This window comes from Peromyscus californicus, unplaced genomic scaffold, assembly GCF_007827085.1.
Source record: "Peromyscus californicus insignis strain IS unplaced genomic scaffold, ASM782708v3 Scaffold_10__1_contigs__length_136768540, whole genome shotgun sequence".
Lineage (NCBI taxonomy): Eukaryota > Metazoa > Chordata > Mammalia > Rodentia > Cricetidae > Peromyscus > Peromyscus californicus.
In genome coordinates, this window is record NW_026294391.1 from 576,526 (window position 1) to 593,013 (window position 16,488).

Genomic DNA, 16,488 nt, shown 5'->3' on the forward strand with positions numbered 1-16,488 from the left:
TTGAGCCATTCCCTTCTTAAACGAGCCTTACTGCAAATTGGAGTCCTTGTAAGGTGGTATCCCATAAGCAAATGGAACTTGAGTTTAAATAATTTTTACAACTTTCAAATCCAATTTAAATGTATAAATGTAGAATTAAATTTATCATGCCCAATAAGATGAAAGATTAACTAACTGTGGTAGCTACTTTTGCTGCCAGGGTCTCCATTGTGCCAGCTGTGGAACCCAATTATGAAATAGCCATCCCAGAAATAGTAGCAGCAGTGGCCACCACCACTATAACAGCAACAACAGCAACAGCGATGTCAGAGTCTGTTCTGGATCGTGTGGGCATCATCTGTGTCTAACTGCCACGGTCCACTGGCATGGACACAGCTCCAGGAACACAAACCACCAAGGCCCATTTTTCTTGATCCCAGCACTACTTAGGCTGGCAGGTCTGCAAAAGAACAACTAAGAACCATAAAGAAAACAAAAAACAAAAACAGCAAACAAGGAGCGGAACTAATGGTCTCATTAATGGCTACATTCAGGCTCACAAATTTTAAGGTATCTACAAAAAGGCTAGATGAATTTCAGGAAGCACAGAGCCATTCCTGAAAAGTAGGTACTACACCAGCTTGAAGAGGATTGCAAAATGTGAAAAGGCTTAGCTGGCATGCTACTGTTAACAGATGAAGGTCATTGACCTTCAGAGTTATCCTTAAACTCCAAGGTGTCTGGGTGACACGTTCTTAAACATGCTTGAAAGAGCAGTTACCATACATTACCTTCTGAAGAATCCAACCACATGGCTACAGTTCCTAGGCTTACATTAATGCTGTTTGCCAAGGCTGGCCGTATTGGGCTCTCAATCCCCATTGGCATCAGGGGAGAGTTCTTCATGAAGGCCCAATAGGTCTCTGCCATGTTGGGATTCAGCAGCAGCCATAGGGTGCACACAGCGTTCAGGAACCCAAAGAAGAACTTCATTGTCCTGCGGAAAGACAAAAACAGATTCCTGGGCCCACACCAACACCGGATCAGGTCCCCTCCATGTGCCAGTAGAAAGATCCTTCCATCGCACCAGAGGATGATTTGCAACAGGAGCCCTCCAGTGCTTATCTGCAGCAGATACTCCAGTAGAGTCCACCAATAAAAAATTTAAAATATATAAAACAAGGGAAAGAATAGAATATGGAGAGGAGAGATGAGCCCCTAGCTCCCCCTTTTTTACTTTAGAAATATATGTTTTTAAGGTACGATGGCAGCGTTCTACTATAGCCTGTCCTTGAGGATTATAAGGAATACCAGTCTTATTAACAATATAAAAGTCTTGGCAGAATTTTGAAAATCCCGTCCTGCAGTAGGTGGGACCATTATCAGTCTTTATGCATTTTGGCACTCCCATTGTAATTTTCCAAAGGAAGGCATGTGTGTGACGTCCATCTGCCACACATGATTAGGTAAAAGTCCTCGGGGATTAACTCCCAAATGAGGAACAGGTAAAAATTCAACACAAATAGGACATGATTTAACTATCTGGATGGCTTGTTCCCGAGTTATGCCTGTATGATGATGAAGAGATCCAGCATTAAGATGATAACATTGATGCAACTGAGTAGCCTTATCAAAGGCAGAACAAACTAATGTGACAGCCATACGAGTAATGGCATCAGCCCTCTGATTACCTTCACTTAGAGGTCCAGGCAATTGAATGTGAGCTCTAATATGGCCCACATAAAGGTTATGTGAGCGGGACCATATAAGTCCTTGCACTTGCAATAAATATTCATGAATGGGAGAAATGGATGGTATGTAGGCTGTTGTCTCTAAAGGCATAATGGCATGTGCCACATATTGACTATCAGTATAAATATTTACACTCTCATCAGAGAACATCTGTAAAGCAAGCAACAGCGCCTGTACCTCTGCCATCTGGCCAGAAGTGCCCTGGACTTTAATTCTCTTTACTATGCTACCAGAAACCACCACAGCAAAACCACGTGAAGTGCCATCAGTAAATACTACACGGGCCTGAGGAATAGGAGTCATCTGTACTATCTTGGGAAATATAACAGGATACAATTTAAAAAATTGACACACATCATTGGAGGGGTAGTGAGTATCAAACCGACCATGCATGGAGCATGTCAATATGGTCTAATCATTATCATTAGCTTGCAACCATGCTATTTGAGACTGGGTGTATGGGGTCACTACAATATCTGGCTCCTTACCAAAAGTTTGAACACTGATCTTGATTCCCTTAAATATAATCTGAGCAACAGCCTGTGGATAAGAAGTAATGGTTTTTGCTGGAGAAGCTGGGGAATGTACCCATAGAATAGGACCTGTTTGCCAAAACACTCCAGTAGGTGAATGAGAAAAACTAAAATATTCATGACCTAAATAATGATAGGGAAAAGATACCTGTACGCTTTCTGGGGATATCTGTAAATTAGCCAGGCTAAGAACCTCTTGTAATTTAGAAAAGGCATCAAAAACAAGTATTTTATCTTTAGCAGCCAATAACATATCATCCATGTAAGTCAATCACAATTAAATGTCAATGTTTAGGAATTGCCACAGGGGAAGGCAAGCCAGGTTGTGTTGCTCCCATGAGAAGCATGGTTTTATTTACAGCTCTAAGATCCTGTAATAGCCTCCATTTTCCTGACTTCTTTTTAATAACAAATACAGGTGAGTTCCAAGGTGAAGTGGAAGGATTGATATGGCCAGCATCTAACTGTTTCTTAATTAATGTATTTGCAGCCTCCAATTTTTCTTTATTAAGGAGCCACTGCTCCACCCATACAGGGTCATGATTTTTCCAAGTGATTTTTATTGGTTGTATAATCGAAGGCTGCTGCGCAGTGACCCCTATGGAAAAGACCCTAATCCTCTAGTATCCCCAGGACATCTAGTGACACAGTTTTTGTCTGCCACAGGGAGTGGGTCTCCTTGCAACATTTTCCCCAAGCCTCTGCCCGGGCAGTAGCCCTGGATCTTCAGCATCTGTTGTACAGGCTGTGTAGTAAGCACAGCTCCCATACCATCTAACACATCCAGTCCCCACAAGTTCACTGGAATGTCAGGTAGCACAAAGGGTTGAAAAGTTTCTACATGACCTTCCTCATCCTTCCAATTTAAAAGTAGCCTGCTCTGCAATGGCGTCTGAGCTGTGCCGATACCTTGTAGATTAGAGGTAGAATTTTTAAGGGGCCAATTGGGATCTCAGGATTCTTGTGAAATTATAGATATATCCAGTACCAGAATCCAATAATCTTCCAATCTCAATCCCATGTAATTTTGTTTTTAATTTAGGCTGCTTATTATTGATAACTGTTTGTCAAAACACCTTTTTTCCTGTACTTTTAAAACCTCCAGTTCTACATATAGGTGCCATTTTGCCTTTAAAATATGAAAGCAATAATAATTGAGCAATTCTATCACCAGCTTCTATTTCTATGGTCCTTTTTACATATGCCAATTATAAAAGCATTAAATACAATCTCTATAGGATTTGAAAAGGTAACTTTAGGCAATACTCTGGAGTATTTTTTATAAAATCTTAAAAAGAGGATCCTTTTTTATAAATTTCAAGTAACACATTAGCACAAATAGACAATTATTAACAATGTGGACCAAACAATTTACCTGTATTTTATTTACTGGAAAAATAATTTTGTAACCTCTTTATCAGTAAGAGATTATTATTTATGGGTTTATCTTAGCAACATTATTTAATAACCATAAACCCAATCCATTTCAGGTGTTATATTTCTAGAGAATTAAACCAAGAATTTCTATAAAGCAACTTAAAGAGCAGAGCCAAAATTTCAGTAATGATCAACAGACAAGAGCACACCTAATATATAGTTCAAAATTATGAATCCTGTTCCTTTAGTTTATCTACCATGAGAATCAAATATTTATGTAAACATTTGAGATAATAAAAAAAATCCTTTATTCACACAGCATTGACTGCCCCATGCACACACAAACTCACGTTTAAACTTCGTACTTCCATGAAGGGACTACCTAATGAGTTATTCCCGCCATAAGGGAAAAACAGAAAAACATTTCCCACGAAGGGATTCTAAATATTGAATTATTCCCACTCCGAAGGAAAAATAAAAAACATTTGAACCAAAATAAGCAAACAGACAGCAAAACTTCTAACCTCTGGGCTCGCTTGCTGTTCAGCCAGCAGCAATGAGGCCTACCTGCCGATTCTTTGTAATTCAGATGCTGCACTGCAGAAAAAGCTCAGAGTTTCAGCTATCCTGAAAATTCTACAATTGGAAAAAGTCTTTTCTTCCTCCATTACCACTGGGAAGAGGCTTCTCTCTTTTGTTCATCCTTTCTCTACAGGGCCCCAATCTTTAGGCCTAGTTTCAAAATTTTTTTCCCTTTTTACCGGGAAAATCCTTTTTTCTTGATTAAAATTTTTTCTCCCTTTTCTAACGGGAAATTTCCTTTCCTTCTCTCTTCTCTTTTGGGAAGATTTCCTTTTTTATTTAAAATCTTTAGCTGTCTTGCCCTTTCTTAACTTCGGTGCCTTCCTGCTTCAACAGTCCAATCAACTGACTGTGAGCTTGCTGCACCCATTTCAATTCACCCTTATCTTTTCTTTTTTTCTTTAAATTGCTGGCCAGCCTTACCTTTTGCGTGTCTGTCAGCTCATTCCTTCTTTCTCGGATCTTGGTAGTGTCTTGGTAGAATCTCGGTAGGGACCTCCATTTGTAATGGCAATGCCCGCATTAGCAATGAAATGAAAGCTCCTGTTTTAGCTGGAAATCTTTTTCCATTAAGTAACTCTGAAAGTGCAATTAAATCTGGTGAGGTGGGTAAAGCTGTCATCCGTACCCTGACAATAGGGAAACGAGGAGAGACGATATCTCAAAACTCCCAGGACTGAGTCAGTGGCTCTGGTGTTCAGAAGGAAAGAAATGGATCACTTCCCTGCTGTGTTCTGGGTTCCCTGCAAGCCTGTAGCCAAGCCTAGGTCCACTGGAGGTCTTAGCTTGGTGTTCTTATAAGTCTTGGTGGAGGGGGCAGTCAGCTGAGTGGTTGTCTTTCTAGGCAGCACTTTCAACAAGGCTATTGATGGCCTGGTAGGGCACTCGCTAACCCATGGCCTTTTTCCTCACTTAAAACAGGGACCCAACAATTTTTGGGAGTCAGCAAGTGCCAGCACTTGACAATTTTGTTTTTGGGCTTTTGATCACTTCCTTGGCACACCTTAAATGCCACAGATGACCCTTTTGCCTGTGGGGTCAGGAGCCTTGCTCTCCAGATGCTTAAGTTTTAGTCAGGGAGGTCTGGGGAACAAGAGACGGATTTTACTCCGTCTTGAATTTTTTGTTTTTCCTTGATGATTACTGGCTTGAGGACAGCTTTTTGGAAGATCTGCCAGGAGGCAACTACAAACTGATCCTTTTGGAAGACTTGCCTGAGGCTGTAAGCTGATTTCTGGCTTAAGAGCCATCCTGACTACTGTAAACTTATTTGCATGGATCTTAGCCACTTCCAGACCCATCTGTGCCTCTCACAGCAGCTTGAGAATGAGTGGAATGAGTGTTAAAGTGAGAGTCGGCAGAAGCGGCACACACAACAGTACAGAGCCCACCCACTTGAGCCCACCCACACAACCATAGAGAGCATGCCCATACAACAGTAGAGAGCCCTCCCACTGCTGGAGAACAGAAAGCAGAAGTCAGAAAAGGTTGCATGTGGCAGACAAAACATCAGAAATGGGGAGGGAGAAGGGTGCAGAGCTTTATCAGAAAGCTTGGGGTTAAAGTAACTCTTTTTATTTGCCTGTTCGCTGGCAGAAGTTCCCATGAAGCTGTTATGCAGCCAGATTTACCGGTACCCGCCAATTTAAGTGGTATCTGCCCCTTTGTTCCATGGCTGCAGCCAAGAGAAAAATAAAAAATTAAAATAACAAATCAGGATTAGACTCCAATCCCAGGTGTCCCTGAGGCAAGAAGAAAGATATATGAATCAGCCAAGTTAACCCCCCTTTGTCAAGGGAGAGCTAAGGGCTGGGACGTTCGCTGCATATGGACCACCCGGTGGACCAAGACATTATTGACCTCCCCATCAGTAGAAAAAATGTGTCCTTGCCAGTGCAGCCACAAGAATGGTGGAGGACTCACATGTAATGGAGAAACATGGCAGTAGTGGCGGAAGTGGGGGGGGTCCGGCGGAGACTCAAGGGTGGGGGGGATGCTTGCGCTCATGGTCTCGTGGCCTCGCTGGAGGGAGGTGGTGGCAGCAGCAATCTCATGAGTGGTGGGCAGGGTTGCAAGCCGGGTCGCAAGCCCTCAGTGATCTCCCGAGTCTGAACGGCACCACTGAAAGGGTATAGGGTGCTGGTGGCTGGCACTAGATTGGCTACTGTGGCAGCCGTGGCAGTGCTGGTTTGGTCAGCATCAGAAGAGTCATGAGTCACGGTTACCAGAGTTAGAATGGGCTTTATTAGAGAGAAGAGGGGATAGGAGAGAGAGAGAGAGAGAGAGAGAGAGAGAGAGAGAGAGAAAGAGAGAGAGAGAGAGAGAGAGAGAGAGAGCCAAAGAGATGCAGAGAGAGACAGAGACCGAGAGAGCACGTGGTGGGGGTGCACGTCCAGCTTTTAGGCTGAGACACAGTCACCTGCTGATGATGTAATAGGTGCCAGACAAGACCCCGGAGCTGGGTATATACAGAATCCTTACAGTAATACCATGTGGTGTTTCTCATTCTGTGCTTGACTTATTTCTCTCTGTATAATGTCCTTTGGGTTCATCAATGGTTTTGCAAGTTAAATGACTTCCTTCTTATTTTTTGACTGAATAGTGGGTACACTATGTGTATGTAGCACATTTCTTCAGACATTCACCAGTTGATGAGTACTTAATTTGGTTACATATATTGGTCATAAAAACTGTTGCAGACTTCATGTCCATAGTAGTGCTATAGCTAAATCATAGAAGAATTCTATTTTATTGTTTTAAGGAAATCTCATTTTCCATACTGTCTATATTGGTTACATTTCCACCAACAATGAGCAAGAGTTTCTTTTTCACCATGTTGATACATCATTTGTTGTCTTTCGAAGATTTCATCATAATTATTCTAACAAGTGTGAGGTGATACCATGGGTCAGAATTAGAGAGATGATGATCAAGAGATTAAAAAAAAATTACATGTACCTAGGGAAGGGTCACAGTATGTTGACTATAGTTAGTAACAATATATTTTATTGACTTATGAACCATTCAAAAATTTGCAGCCAATATTTTATTCTAAATAAACAATTAAAAATCCTTTTGTGCCTGAAATAAAATCGATGTCAGAGACAGAGCAAATTACCTGCTATGGATACCATTAGATGCTGAAACAGAAGGCAAGGTATCTCTGTGAACTTCAGGTCTGTATTTTTTCCTCTGATTATGCAGAAGGATTTGTTTCTCAATATTTTCTAGGCATTCTGCTTTTTGGTTGTTGTTGTTTTCTTTTGTTTGGTAATCATAATCTACTGTTACATTTGCTTATCCATGGGCATGCTTTTGAGAATTGACTTGGCACATGCTTACTGCTCTCTAGGGTTCCAGTGAAACCCTCCTTTTTGTATGAAAATTTCAATGACAGTCATATTAACTTAAGCTAATAGTCAATGTCCCAATGTTTAGAAGACACTCATCTGCATTTATATAGAGTAGAATTCTCTCCTTTCCTGTATCCCATATTCTATCATTTAATGAGTTTACACTCTGATGAATGCAATGCATCAAAATCTCTTCTTGATATATTGCCACTAAAGCTTTTGCAGCTTCATTCTTTACCCCATGCTTCTGATTTGTGACATTAACCAAAGAATATTTCAACAGCACCATTTTCTACTCTTAACTAAATCAATCAGTTAATTAATATAGAAAAGAACACTTGTACTTCATGTTTTCTAGGATGTTAAATTTCTACATGGATAGGAACAAATATATGAAAGGAATTGATTGTCTTGTTCGCTACAAATCAGATGGCATTTTCACCAATTTTACATATGTACTTTGACCTGGGATATTTTTTATTTTATAATGATAAAAAGAAAGATATTTTTCTCATTCTTTCATAAAGTAGATTGCTGATAATTATGAGCTTTTTCAAAAAGAATAGATTTTAAATGAGCCACTTTTAACATGTCTATGATCTACATAAATATATTAGCAGTAGGTTTAAAATGTGCCCATTTTTATAATCTTGTTATTTACAGTTATTATTATGTAAAATAGTTGACTAATATGTAGAAATCCAGAAAACTTCTTGAATAAAAACACATTAATTTGGGCTAGAGAGATGACTCAGAGGTTAAGAGCACTGGCTGCTCTTCCAGAGGTCCTGAGTTCAATTCCCAGCAGCTCACAACCATCTATAATGAGATCTGGTGTCCTCTTCTGGCCTGCAGTGTGGGCATACATGCAGGCAGAACACAGTACACATAATAAATAAATAAATAAATAAATAAATAAATAAATAAATAAATAAATCTTTTTAAAAACGCATTAATTTACTTTGTTTAGCAAATATGATCATATACCTTTCTCATATTCAAATCATGGTGGGGGAATTTTTCTTCTCATAAGCAAAATTTGCATATAATTAAAACCTTTATAACACTATTATCTCAATTTCGATATAATGCTTTCATTCCTACTGCAGAGTTGCAGCTATTAACTGTATCCAATATTAAAATTTCATCACAGTGATAGCTAACATTCACAGAGTGCTTACAATGTGCTTGAAAATGTTCTCAGCTCACAACATAATGACCTTTCATGTTATCATCACATAAGTACTATATAGAGCATAACATCATTTATTATGTAATCATTGAGTTTAGAAGAGTTAAATAACTTGTCCAAGTTACAAAACATATGTACATAAGTTCATAAGATTAATCAACACAAATTCAGCCTCAGTTAGTCTATACTATATTTGGAGCCAATTTGCAGTCTTTGCAAATAACTGACTCCTACTTCCTACAGATCTAGGTATCAGAAACACAACTCTGAAATGCCCTTACTGGTATTTCACACTCAAACACAAATCATAGTTCTCTCTGTGGGTGTCTATCCTTTCACGATCAACACACAAGGTTAGAGCCCAAATAAAATGAATTTATAAACATCAGTCCATTAACACAAGAACTTCATAATGGTATAAAAATTTATATTATTTTATGGAGTTTGAGGTTGTGCCAAACCCATTTTAAATCATTTTAAATATGTCAATAAGAATGGTTTAGCCGGGCGGTGGTGGCGCACGCCTTTAATCCCAGCACTCGGGAGGCAGAGCCAGGCGGATCTCTGTGAGTTCGAGGCCAGCCTGGTCTCCAAAGCGAGTACCAGGAAAGGCGCAAAGCTACACAGAGAAAGCCTGTCTCGAAAAACCAAAAAAAAAAAAAAAAAAAAAAAAAGAATGGTTTAACCTAGTGCTAGGGAAATTCCCAGGAATCCACAAGGATGACCCCACTAATACTCCTAGCAATATCAATGGAGAGGGTGCCTGAACTGGCCTTACCCTGTAATCAGATTGGTGACTACCCTAATTGTCATCATAGAACTTTCATCCAGTGACTGATGGAAGCAGATGCAGAGATCCACAGCTAGGCATTGGGCTGAGCACCTGGAGTCCAGTCAAAGAGAGGGAGGAGGGATTGTATGAGCAGGGAGGGGCAAGATCAGGATGGGAAAACCCACAGTGACAGCTGACCTGAGCTAATGGGAGCTCACAGACTCTGGACTGGGGAACCTGCAGGGGACCAAACTTTGGGTGACAGTTGCATGGCTTGGTCTGTTTGTGGGGTCCCTGACAATGGGACCAGGATTTATCCCTTGCACATGAACTGGCTTTTTGGAGTCAGTTCCTTTTGGAGCCCATTCCTTATGGTGGGATACCTTACCCAGTCTTGACGCAGGGGGGAGGGTCTTGGTCCTGTCTCAACTTGATAGGCAAGACTTTGTTGACTCCCAATGGGAGGCCTCACCCTCTCTGAGGAGTGGATGGGTGTGGGGTAGGGGAGGTGGGAGTAGAAGGAGGAGGGGATGGAGGGGAGACTGTGGTTGGTATGTAAAATGATACTTACAACTTAATCTAATCACTTTACATTGAGCCTGAGGGTGGCTGAGGCTTGAGTCAAACAAGTCCTTATCTTTGTGTCCTCTGACCTTTTCTCCCACTGCCTCTGAAAAGCATTATAGTAATGTATCAGAGGCTGTCATTGCTTGAATAATTCAGATAAGTGTATGATTTACATATAGCCATATCTTTTGTGATGATCTGCACAATATAATGAAAAACAGCTTCATGTGAAGCTAGCAAGAGAAATGGAGGTATAACATGATTATTTTACTTGACTGTCTTGTGTTTGCCAAGGCTTCTAAGTCAGACACTGGTGTCAGTACTCCTAAAGTCTGCCCTGCAGGCTTCCTGTCCTCACAAAGACTGCCTTTCACGAAATAATATTTGTTCAAGCTTCCCTTAGTAAAAGAAACAGTGAATGCAGGGATGTTTGTGGAAAGCAGGGAAGACAAACAGTGAAATATCTGATGCTAGAAGACTCCAAAGAAATCTTACATTATTGTATCTTCACTCTAACTAAATATCTGTAGTTACTGTCTTAACTACAAGCTGCTGGTCTCCATCTTTGTCTCCGGAGGTCTCTTTGTAGAGATATGCTATTCTGCTCCACTTAAGACATTGTCATTCCCATGATCTGCAGCTCTTTTTTGTCACATCTGCCTTTTCCTGCTTTTGTCTCACACAATTCTTCATTTATTTTGCTGTTCTCAATCTGTTTACTTACTCCTACATTTTGTCTTCAATTCCACATCTTGACTTTTCTAAAGGAAGCATTTTGATTTTGTCACCTACCAAAAATAGTTTATTCTTATTTTGAACCATCAAAAGTGATTTAAATTGTCTCTGGTTGAGACCCATAGCCAAACACTTGGCCAAGATCCTGGAGTTCAGTTGAAGAGAGGTAGGAAGGACTATAATAGCAAGGAGGGGTCAGGATCATGATGGGAAAACCCACAGAGACAGCTAGCTGGACCAAGCTAATGGGACCTCATGGACTCTGGACTGACAGTTGGGGAGTCTGTATGGGACTATACTAGGCCCTCTGAATGTGAGTGAAAGTTTTATGTGGCTTGATGTGTTTCTGGGGCCCCTGGCAATGGGACCAGGACTTATCTGGGGTATGTGAACTGGCTTTTTAAAGCCCCTTCCCTATGGTGGGATGCCTTGATGCAGGGAGGAGGATCTAGGTCCTGCCCCATCTTGGTATGCCAGCCTGTGTTGACTACCCAAAGAAGGCCTTACCCTCTATGAGGAGGAGTTGGGGGTAGAATGGGTGTATGTAAAGGGAATAGGGAGAAGGGGAGGGAGGGAAAACAGAGCTTGGTATGTAAAAGGAAAGAAAATTTTTTAAGAAAAAATTATCTCTGGTTAACTTTTAATATTAGCTCCTATCATGGGTCATTTGCTACAATTGCATGCTTTGCTGGAGAAGATATCTTTGTCTGGTCAAGAAGCTACAGTGATGTGAGGCTGTTTCAGCTGAAAGCTCTTTACGTTTAGTAAACCTGCTTATCCACATAATTAGTGTATATGATACAGAGGAAATCTAGGTTCTCTTTTAGAGTTCCTAGGTTTTTTTGTTGTTGTTGCTCTTATTTTTTTCTTTATTGAGAAATTTTTTTACTCATTTTACATACCAACCAAATATCCCCCTCTCATCCCTCCTTCTGCCCTCCTGCTTCTCCCCCAACCCACTCCCCATTCCCTCCTTTGAAAAGATAGGGCTTCCCATGGGCAGTCAGCAAAGCCTGGTACATTCAGTTGGGGCAAGTCCAAGTCCCTCTGCCTGCCTCAAAGCTGTGCAAGGTATCCTACCATAAGTAATGGGCTCCAAAACTCCAGCTCATGTACCAGGAATAGATCCTGATCCCACTGCCAGGGGGGCCCTTAAGCAAACCAAGCAAGCTACACAACTGTCTCACTTATGCTGAGGGCCTAGCCCAGTCCCATGGAGGTTCCACAGCTGTTGGTCTAAAGTTCATGAGTTCCCATTAGCTTGGTATTGTTCTTATTTTTAATTTGAGCTTATTTTATCTCAGTACTACAGAGTGTTAATATGAAAATACACACACACACACACACACACACACACACACACACACACACACACACACATACACACAGAAAGTGATAGGGCAGAAAGTGATAAATACTACATCATCGAATCTCTTCTAATATTGTTTTAAGTGAGATAAAAACATAGTCAGAAATTGCCTACCCTTATATCCAAAGACATGTGTTTTGAAAAGTTTAAATGTGCCGAGCTAAGTGGCATACACTACTCATTACCATTAACTCAATTTTCAGATATATAAATCTCTTTTGATTTTACTGCTAGGAGTTAATCCAGGAAAGTGGTTATCAAAAAGTCCAAACCTTTTGGGATTTTTAATGTTCTGTTCAAATGAAGAGCATTATGGTAACTTTGGTTATCACCCAATTAATTCTCAAACCAATTAAGATAAAATCATACATAATAATCGCCTTCTTATTACTAAGTGTATAAAATTTTCTTTCATTATTTAGTTCTTTTGATCCACCACTGACAACTCCTGATTAGTGGAACTCTGACATTCTGGGTTTCTTTTTCTTTTTCTTTTTTTCATTTTTTTGTAAGAATTTTTCAAATCACTCTATATTCCACCCACAGATCCCACCTCCTTCCTCTTCCTTCCTCCCTCCTCCCACCCCCCAGCCCTCTCTCCCAAGCCACCCCACATCCCCACATTTCCCAAATCAAGGTATCCTGTGGGGAGTCAGTAGAGCCTGGCAAACTGAGCCTAGGCAGGTCCAAGTCCCTTCCCACTGCACCAAGGCTGTGCAAGGCATCACACCATAGGCACCAGATTCCCAAAAGCCTGCCCATGCACAAGGGATGGATCCTGATCCCCCTGCCAGGGTGCCCCGCAAACAATTCAAGCCAAACAACTGTCTTCCATATCCAAAGGGCCTAGTCCAGTCCCATGGGGGATCCACAGCCACTAGTCTACAGTTCATGGGATTCCACTAGTGTGGCTGGTCATCTCTGCATGTCTTCCCATCATGATCTCGACATGCCTCACCTACAGAATCCCTCCTCTCTTTCTCATCAATTGGATTCCCAGAGCTCAGCCTGGTGCCTGGCCATGGGTCTCTGCATCTGCCTCCATCAGTCACTGGACAAAGGCTCTATGACAACAGTTAGGGTGTTCACTAGACTGGTCACCAGAGTAGACCAGTCCAGGTACTCTCTGGACCACGGCCAGCAGGCCAAAGTCATCCTTGTGGATTCCTGAGAGCCTCCCCAGCACCCTGCCTCTTCCTATTCCCATGATATCCTAATCTATCATGGAATAGATATCCTAATCTATCCCTCCCTACCCTCCCACTCTGTCCCTGTTTCAGGTCGACACTCCCATTTCCCTATGTTCTCATCCCCTACTCCTTGTCCTCCACCAATCCCCCACACCCAGTCCACTCATGTAGATCTCATCCACTTCTCCTTTGCTGGGTCATCCATATGTCCCTCCTAGAGTCTTTCCATGTTAGGTAGCCTGTGGAGCTGTGGATTGCAGTCTGGACATCCCTTCCCTCACATCTAGTATCCACATATGAGTGAGTACATACTATGTTTGTCCTTCTGAGTTTGGGTTACCTCACTCAAGATGCTATTTTATAGTTCCATCTATTTGCTTGCACATTTCATGATATCCTTGTTTTTTACTGTTGAGTAGTACTCCATTGTATATATGTGCCACATTTTCTTATCCATTCTTCAGTTGAGGGGCATCTAGGTTGTTTCCAGGTTCTTGCTATTACAAATAATGCTGCTATGAACATAGTTGAGCATGTGTCCTTCTGGTAAGAATGAGCATTCCTTGGGCATATGCCCAAGAGTGGTATAACTGGGTCTTGAGGAAGATTGATTCCCAATTTTCTGAGAAATCACCATACTGATTTCCAGAGTGGCTGTACAAGTTTACATTCCCACAAACAGTGGAGGAGTATTCCCCTTGCTCCACATCCTCTCCAACATAAGAGTCTTCTTAGCAATTTTGACAGGTGTAAGATTAGGTATCTCAGAGTTGTTTGATTTTCATTTCCCTGATGACTAAAAATGTTGAACAATTCTTTAAATGTCTTTCAGTCATCTGAAATTCTTCTGTTGAGAATTCTCTGTTAAGCTCTGTAGCCCATTTTTTAATTGGATTGTTCAGTATTTTGAAGTCTAGGTTTTTGAGTTCTTTATATATTTTGGAGATCAGCTCTCTGTCAGATGTGGGGTTGGTGAAGATCTTTTCCCATTCTGTAGGCTGTCGTTTTGTCTTATTGACTGTGTCCTTTTCACTACAAAAGCTTCTCAGTTTCAGGAGGTGCCATTTATTAATTGTTGCTCTCAGTGTCTGTGCTACTGGTGTTATATTTAGGAAGTGGTCTCCTGTGCTGATTCGTTCAAGACTACTTTCTACTTTCTCTTCTATCAGGTTCAAGTGTAACTGGATTTATGTTGAGGTCTTTGATCCACTTGGACTTGAGTTTTGTGCATGGCGAGAGTTATGGATCTTTTTGCAATATTCTGCATGGTGACATCCAGTTATGCCAGCACCATTTGTTGAAGGTGCTTTCTTTTTTCCACAGTACTGTTTTGGCTTCTTTGTCAAAAATCGTACATTCATAGGTATGTGGCTTAATGTCAGGGTATTCAATTCGATTCCATTGGTCCACATGTTGGTTTTTATGCCAGTACCAAGCTGTTTTTTATTACTATAGCTCTATAGCAGAGCTTGAGGTCAGAGATAGTGATGCCTCCAGAGGTTGCTTTATTATACATGATTCTTTTAGCTATCCTAGGTTTTTTGTTTTTCCATATAAAGTTAAGTATTGTTCTTTCCAAGTCTGTGAAGAATTGTGTTGGGATTTTGATGTGGATTGCATTGAATCTGTAGACTGCAACTGTTCCCTGAGACAGAGTCCACCAGCACCCTATTGGACTAATAGGTGAGTCTTTATCCTCATACCCGAACACCCCAGCCCCTAGGCTTTGGGCCCAGGGCCACAACCCTACGCCCCTACACCACCACCCATTGCAGTCCCAGTTTCAGGCCAGTTGCCAGAGGCAGACCTGCAGACAGGTCAGACTACCACCATCCCCCATCAGACCCTGTAACCCAAGCCCTACCTCCCCCAATTCCCACCCACCCTCAGAGACTGCAACTGTTCCCTAGTTTTGTTAATGAAATAATTTAAGAATGGACTCAAATGGAAGCTCAAGGACAATTTTGTTAGAGTTTAGAAGAAAAAAATCTCAGGGTAGCCAAGCTATAAATCTCAACCATTGCCAAGTAAAAGAGAATGGAGAAGAGAAAGGGGGAACCACAAGCCCTGTAAGCCAGCATGGATGTCAGACTCAGGGTAGACAAGCAGTCACATGGCATGCACAGTGGGGGAAGGGGATCCAGAGAAACACTAAGTGAAAACATACTTAGAAAGTAGAAAGAAAAGGGATCGTTTCTATAGTTCATTACTAGAGAAGTTTCTCTGACTCCATAGAGCACCAGAAACCATGAAGAGACTTAGCATTCTCTCCTGAGCATAAAGTCAGCCCTTAGTGTTGCTTTCTGCAACTGCTACTTGCCATTGATGATCATTGTTCGCTTCCTATGGAAGAGTAAAAGGGGTCAATGTAGTCTGAGTGTAAAAAAAAAGAAAGTAGAAAGAAGCAAAGAAGTAACAATTTCTAAATAACTTAGAAAAGTGGACCAATTTATGAAGCTATATTATATATACTGTTCTAGGGGGTAGAGATTCTAGAAAGAAAAGTACAGTTTATCATTAAAGGAAAAACCATCCCATCTGAATGAAGAAAAGAAATTTAAAAAGAAAAGAAATGACAGCTCCTAGGTATGGTGGAGAAAAAGGTTTATTATTGATATATGGGAGAGTATAGCCAGAGGCAGGGAAAGAGATATCTTTGTGAGTCCAGAGTGAACATGTCTAGACTGAGCTGTGACATGTTGGGGGGAAGAGGAGGGACAGGGAGAGGAGAGAGAGGGGAATATGTGAAGCAGCAAAGAGGACCAAAATACAAAGAGGGGACAGGTAACAAAAATGGTTGGATTATATAGCAAGAGCATCCCAGCATAGGGGGTGGGGTATGCCAGCCAGGAGAACTGAGGGACTGAGGAATGCAGGAAGAAGTTGGAGGCCAGGTCTGCTTTTTATGTGTTAAGTAGGCATCTCAGAGATGTTTGTCCCCATTTGAAACCTAACATCACCTGTTGTGTCCAGGGTCTCCCAATAATGGGGGACAGACCACCAAAGTCTATTAAACCAGAAGCAAACTTTATTCCAGAAAAAAAAAAATCACCATGGGGCACAAACGATTATCAGCTAGCTGAGACC

At 41.2% G+C, this 16,488-nt stretch overlaps 1 non-coding gene across 1 annotated transcript; it reads left to right on the forward strand.

Annotated features, from left to right (window-relative positions):
• Positions 1-15,576: 15,576 nt before the first annotated feature.
• Positions 15,577-15,783, forward strand: LOC128118388 (small nucleolar RNA U3). The gene has a single exon (XR_008221182.1). It is a non-coding gene; the product is annotated as a small nucleolar RNA U3 (small nucleolar RNA).
• The last annotated feature ends 705 nt before the right edge of the window (positions 15,784-16,488 follow it).